At 40.2% G+C, this 7,055-nt stretch overlaps 1 non-coding gene across 1 annotated transcript; it reads left to right on the plus strand.

Annotated features, from left to right (window-relative positions):
- Positions 1–6,279: 6,279 nt before the first annotated feature.
- On the plus strand, positions 6,280–6,386 carry LOC141722938 (small nucleolar RNA R71). Its single transcript, XR_012575937.1, has one exon. It is a non-coding gene; the product is annotated as a small nucleolar RNA R71 (small nucleolar RNA).
- The last annotated feature ends 669 nt before the right edge of the window (positions 6,387–7,055 follow it).

Consider the following 7,055-nt stretch of genomic DNA (forward strand, 5'->3'; position numbering starts at 1 on the left):
GCTATTTTCTATAGTTTTGAGAAATTTTGATCTTATCTACTTGGGACGAAGGTGACAGTTTTCACTGATCACGCTGCCATTCGATATCTCGTCTCAAAGAAGGACTCGAAGACTGGATTGATTCGATGGGTTCTTTTACTTCAGGAGTTTGAATTAGAGATCAAGGACATAAAAGGGACTGAAAATTAAGTCATCGATCATCTCTCGCGTTTAGAGGATCCAATTGCTACTTCACAAGATAAGTCTTTAATTAACGAATCCTTTCCCGACGAGCAATTATTTGGAGTGCAAGAAGAAGAACCGTGGTTCGCCGATATTGTGAACTACCTTGTGAGTAACGTTATGCCTCCAGAGTTGACTTCCGCTCAAAGGAAGAAGTTTCTGCATGAAGTGAAGTGGTATATATGGGATAAGCCGTTTCTTTTTTGACAAGGAACTGACCAAATCATCAGGAGATGTATTCCTTACAGTAAAACGGGGGAATCTTGCAAGATTACCACTCAAAGGCTTATGGAGGACATTATGGTGGAGAAAAGACAGCATCTCATATTCTTCAAGCAGGTTTCTTTTAGCTGACCTTGTTTAAAGGTGCTCATCAATTTGTTTTGAAATATAATCGATGTCAACGTGTGGGTAATATGTCCAAGAGGGATGAGATGCCTCTTAATATGCTTCTCGAGGTTGAAGTCTTCAATGTTTGGGGAATTGACTTCATGGGGTCATTTATCTCATCTTGTAACAATCAATATATCTTGTTGGCGGTTGATTATGTCTCAAAATAGGTTGAAGTTAAGGCGTTGCCAACGAACGATACGAAGGTAGTGCTTAATTTTCTTCACAAGCAGATATTCACAAGATTTGGAACTCCAAGAGTCATAATAAGTGATGAGGGGTCGCATTTCTATAACCGCAAGTTCACTGCTATGATACAAACATATAATGTGAATCATCGTATTGCTACGGCTTATCATCCTCAGACGAGTGGTCAAGCTGAGGTATCTAACAGAGGCATCAAACGTATTTTAGAGAAAGTTGTGTGTCCATCAAGAAAAGATTGGTCTTTGAAGCTTGATGAAGCTGTTTGGGGGTATCAAACAGCGTACAAGACTCCGCTAGGGATGTCACCGTATCAGTTGGTTTATGATAAGGGGTGTCATTTACTGGTGGAGCTAGAGCATAAAGCATATTGGGATTTGAAGAAGTTGAATCTTGATTTAGATGCAGCTGGAAAGAAGAGGATGCTTCAATTGAAAGAGCACAATGAGTTTTAACTTCAAGCATATGAGAACAACAAAATGTATAAGGAGAAATTCAAGAGGCGGCACAATAGGGGTCTAGTACTCAAATCATTTGTGCAGGGGCAACAAGTTCTTTTGTTCAACTCTCGTCTCCATATTTTTCCTGGAAAGTTGAAGTCAAGGTGGTCAGGGCCGTTTGTTGTCAAAACTGTGTTTCCACATGGAGTGGTAGAGATTTTTGAGAATAATTCGGGCCAAGCATTCAAGGTAAATGGTTAGAGGTTGAAGCATTACTATGGTGACACGGAAAACCGTGAGGTGGTTAGTGCCGTTTTATTGTCCGTTTGATCTAGCATTTCTATGTCAAGCTAATGACGTAAAGCAAGCTCTTCTTGGGAGACAACCCAAGTTTGTTGTACATTATTAGATAGAGGAAAAAGGAAAAAAAGGAGAAAAACACAAAAAATGAAAAATATAAAAAAAATTTAGGGCCAACTATAGTGGCACGGCGCACCCACGCTGAGGAAGCGGAACGGTCGTGCCAGTTTTCCAGAAACAAAGTGCGCCCGCGCTGCCTAGTGGGGCGGCCGCGCTGAAACAACAGAAGCACGTCGCGCCCGCGCTGAGGTAGCGCGCCGCCGTACTACCCCCCGAATTTTGAAAAAAAATAAAACAGCTGGGAATTAAGAGAAAATGGGGGACTTCTTTTGAAAATCAATTCCTACCCGAATTTTACTCTTTCACATCCCAAATTTCTCTCTCCAAATCAAACCCATTATTCTCACTATTCCCATAATCAATTCCCACTTCTATTTCATATCTAATTCTCTTCTCACCTCCTATATATACATACACTTATACACAAACTTCTCCACCACTTCTCAAAATTCTCAAACACAAATCTCTCTCAAACACTTATCTCTTATTCTCTCTATTCAATCCCGATGGCACCCAAGAGACAAAGAACTCAAGTAAGCAGCAACACCACCGCTTCTTCGAGTGCAGGTGGTGTGAGGCCGAGGTTTTCAACTCTCGAGACTGAAGCGGAGTATACGAGGCTTCTCTCGAAGCCTATAGCCAAGGAGCGTGGTTTTCTGCCATCGGGGAAGGATGGTAGGTTGTTGGAGATGATTTTGGTGATGGGTTGGGTTTCTTTTTGCGAGGCACCCGCTACTGTGCCCATGAGTGTTGTTCAAGAGTTCTATGCTAATGCGAAGGCGGAGAAGAATGGTTTCACTGTGGTTAGGGGGATGACGGTGGAGTACAGTGCAGATGTTATAAGGAGGGTTATTGATCTGGCTGCGAGGAGGCCCGGTCAGGACACCTGGAATGATAAGACTCTGGAGAGCTTTGATTTGGATTTGATTGTTGCGACTCTGTGTGTGCCTTAGACTCATTGGAAGTTCAAATGGGGCATGACTGGTTATGCTACATTCCCTGCTTCGTGTATGAACAGGTTTGCACGCGCATGGAATTCTTTTATTTGTGATAATATCATGCCATCTTCTCATATGCATGAGGTTACTGTGGATCTTGCACGTTTGTTGTAGGGTATTCTGCAGGGTGACTATGTGGACCTTGGTAGGGTTATTCACCAAGGTATTATGAGGTTTTTGTGAGGCAGTATTATGGGTTTCATACCCTATGCGTCCATTGTGACGAAGTTGTGTGCGACAGTTCGTGTCTGTTGGGCCGCACCTGAGCAGCTTCAGCTTCCTAGTTCTGCTATTGATAGTTCGATTATATTGAATATGGTGGAGTGGTACGGTGGTAAGCCCGATCATAAGGGGCTTGGTTATTCATTTGATCTTCTTCCGGGAAAGCAGCAATATGATCAGATGTATGCTGGTGGTTCAAAGTTTGCCCGTGAGGCGGGTTGGAGAGTTCTTTTGGGTGAGGAAGTAGAGTCGTTCTAGTCGCAGCAGCCATCGCAGCAGGAGCAGGAAGAAGCAGGAGCGGGTGTTGGAGTTGGTATGAGCATGGCGCAGTATAGGCGTCTAGCGAGGAGGATGGATGCGATGCATGACATCCATAGTAGGTTTACACGTGATCTCACCAAGGCATTGGGGACTGCATTCAGAGCCACAGGTGTTGACATCCAGTGGCCAGTATTTGGTGAGGACTCTCTGTTTCCACCTCTAGACATGCTTGACACTCCACCCGTTAAGGGTGAGGATCCTGATTCTGAGTAAGTACGCCTGATTTCTTACTATTACCTTCACTGAGGAAAATGAATATTTAAGTTTGAGGGTAGTAGTTGAAGGAATATGTTTGTGTGAGTCGCATATAGTTGCATATTCATGATAGTTTAGTGCATATAGTTGCATATTTTGCCATGTAGTTTTTTTGTAGTTTTCATGATAGTTTGTTCATATAGTTCATGCATTTGCATAATAACATGATCCCTTAGATGCTTTTTCCAATTGACTTGTGATATTGATGCTAGTGAAGTGATGTTAAGTCGTATCGAATTGATTTGCATGCTAGAGACACTTGTATATCACTAAGTCTTATAGGTTGCTTGAGTGCTAGATCATGATCATGGTTTGTTTGTTTGTCGAGGTTGAATCGCTTGTTTATATTTAAAATTTAGGATTTTCTCTTAAATAAAATAGCATGGATTTTTAAAAATTGGAGAAAATTAGATTTCATTGCTAGTTGTTGTGGCTAGGTGTCAAATGGCTAGTAGCCGACTCATATTTATATGAGTAGTCTAGGGTTGAACGAGATGGAGCGAAACGTACTCATTCAGAAATTTATGAAAAAAAAGAAAAAAAAGAAAATAATAATAATAATAAGTGTTACATATAATTGATCACGAGTGGGCTCTTTAGTACTCGAGTTATTAAGTTCTTAGGGGACTTTGTGCCTAGTGACCTAAGCCTTTTATAGTCTGGGATCTGCTAACCTAACGCTCGCTACATGGGTACTATTGTATAAGTCTTTTGTGGACCTCACTCATTGCACGGTCAAATAAGCATATTTGTGTTATTTTGTTGTGAATAAAAGCATGAATCCATATAAAACCCCAATATAAGAATTGAAGTGTTATATGTTATTTTGTGTCTAGATTTTATTTTATTTATAACCTTGCGATTGCTTTGATGAGTAGTGAGTCATGATTATTGATCTAGTTGCGATAGTATATCTGTAAGCATTTGCACACACGCACGTCTCTGGTTTGTAAGTTGATTTGTAAGGTTTGATTGATCTTTATGGGAATAACTGCATTTTTGGAGATGTTGCTTGTTGATTGTTTTAGTTATTCTATGGGTATCGTTGCATTCATATAGTTGCATTCATGCATTTTTATTTCTTGTTCTTTGAGTCTGTTTATGCTTGAGGACAAGCATCAATTCAAGTTTGAGGGTATGTTGAGTGGCATTTATGACACTTTATAACGCTCCATTAAGCTTTAAATTGGTGCTTTTGTACTCAAGTTGGTGTTTTAATGTATTTTCTAGTATTTTTGCATTTCAGGCATTAATCTGGAATTCAGGTGAATTAGCATTGTTTTTGTGCTATTATGGTGTTAGGATGGTGTCCAAAGAAGAAAACTCGGGAAACTAACTCATTGCAGCAAGAAAAGAAGAAAAAAAGAATTTTTTCTAGAAGGCTATCGCGTCCGCACTGTTATAGCGCGCGGCCGCGCCCAAACTACAGAGACACAGCGCGCCCGCGCTGATCAAGCGCGCGCCCGCGCCGGGTCGGGAGATTTGAATCCTGATTCTATTGGGCTTCTGATTGAAGGACTTCTATTTTGCATGGGCTGCTATATATACATAAATAAAGGTCATTTTTCATAAGGGAGACGTACCAGAGCACGAGGAGAAGGCGTAAGAAGACCATTTTCGCACAATTCAACGAAGACGAAGAAAATCTAGTTTATACTTATGATTCTTTGTTCTAAGTTGTAACTTTGGATGCTAGTTTTCTTATTCGTGAACCTATACTTTTGTTTTGTACTTGGTTTATTATTTATTTAGTATAAAGACTACATTTTTTATACCATGCTTTCATCAGAACCCACGTTGATGATGAGTCCGATTATGGGCTAATCGTTATCGTGGGGTTCTAGCGGATTTATTTATGGATTTCTTTAGGTAATTTGTTTCAATGCCTTAGTGTGTGGTGATTATATGATAACCTAGTATTGGTTGTGCTTATTCATCTTATGAGCATCACGAACTTATAAGATAGCGTGTTAATCTTTAATGAAGCGACAGTGAATTTAAGGATTTACAACTTGCCATGCTAGCATAGGTTCATGTGTTATTGTTATACATGATTCATAGGTAATTTTAATCATCTTACTTTCCTTATGTAATCATGATAGATAACTTGTGCATTAAGCCATTATGTTGTCAAATTCTATAGACATATAGGTTCTCAATATAATTGGTGTCTATTCAGCTTCCATCTCTTTTGTGGATGTCTGGTAGTATGTTATGCGTGCAATAAAGTTGGCATTTAGCAGTTTCGTGTTATCTAATTAGTATCATCACCATTGCATGCTAAGGTTAAGAACAATAAGGCTATTGAATGAAGTATTCAAATGAAGTTAGAATCCCATATTTGTGTCATATATTATTCAACTCTCTTTACTCTCTTAGTTTATGTTAGTTAACCGTAGTTATAATATAACCCAATTTGTTATCGTCTTAGCATTGAATAATAGCCATATCACTATTGCATAAGTGCATAAATCACAAAGTTAACCTAAACCAGTCCCCGTGGGAACGAACTAGAAATAATTCTATATTACTTGCGATCGTGTATACTTGCGTGAAATATTAGCGCGTGTTTAGCCCTAACAGCAGCTATAGCAGTAGCTGTATCCACCTCCAGAATTCCTGCTACCTTGCCTTGAGGTAGTGTCTGAGTTGGATTATGGTATTCATTAGCAGTCATCAGTTCAATCAACTCATAAGCTTCATCGTAGCTCTTAGCCCATAAGGCTCCACCTGATGCTGCATCGAGCATGGGTCTTGATTGTTCTCCCAAACCATTATAAAAGCAATTGATGATCATCCAATCAGGCATGCCATGATGAGGACACTTACTAAGCATCTCCTTGTAGCGCTCCCAAGCCTCACACAAAGATTCTCTCGATTGCTGCGCAAATTGACTGATAACGATTCTGATTGCAGCTGTCTTCGCCATAGGAAAGAATTTAGTTAGAAACTTCTAAGCAAGTTCCTCCTAAGTGGTGATAGAACCTGCTGGTAGAGAATGTACCTAATACTTAGCTTTATCCCTCAGAGAGAATGGAAAAAGCCTCAGCTTTATAGCATCTTCAGAAACATTGTTGAATTTCAAAGTGTCGCAGATCTCGATGAAATCTCTAATGTGCATGTTGGGATCTTCCGTTGGAGAACCCCCAAACTAGATTCTGCATCATCTGAATCGTGCTAGACTTGATTTCAAAGGTGTTAACCGCAATGGATGGTCTGATAATGCTAGACTCAATGTCATTGATCTTTCGTTGAGAGTAATCCATCAAATTCGCTGCTTGATCTCCCATTGTAATGATCCTTCTTCATAGAGTTGGCCAAACAAATGGACCGAGCGTGCCGGGCTGAATTTTGGATGGGCCGGTTAGTTGACATCTGAAATCATGAACGACACATGAGGATATACGGTTCGGGCTGAGCCGGGCTGATTACAGAGTTGGAGGACTCGTGTACGGCACGCGAATAAAGCGAATAACACGGTTCGGGCGAATAGGCGGTTTATGCGGTTAACAAATGAATAATTTGATTAAAATAGAATAAAGAAAATTGATAGGTAGGCTGTTAACCGCTCAGTTTAGGTGAA

The sequence above is a fragment of the Apium graveolens genome, chromosome 4 (assembly GCF_009905375.1).
Source record: "Apium graveolens cultivar Ventura chromosome 4, ASM990537v1, whole genome shotgun sequence".
NCBI lineage: Eukaryota > Viridiplantae > Streptophyta > Magnoliopsida > Apiales > Apiaceae > Apium > Apium graveolens.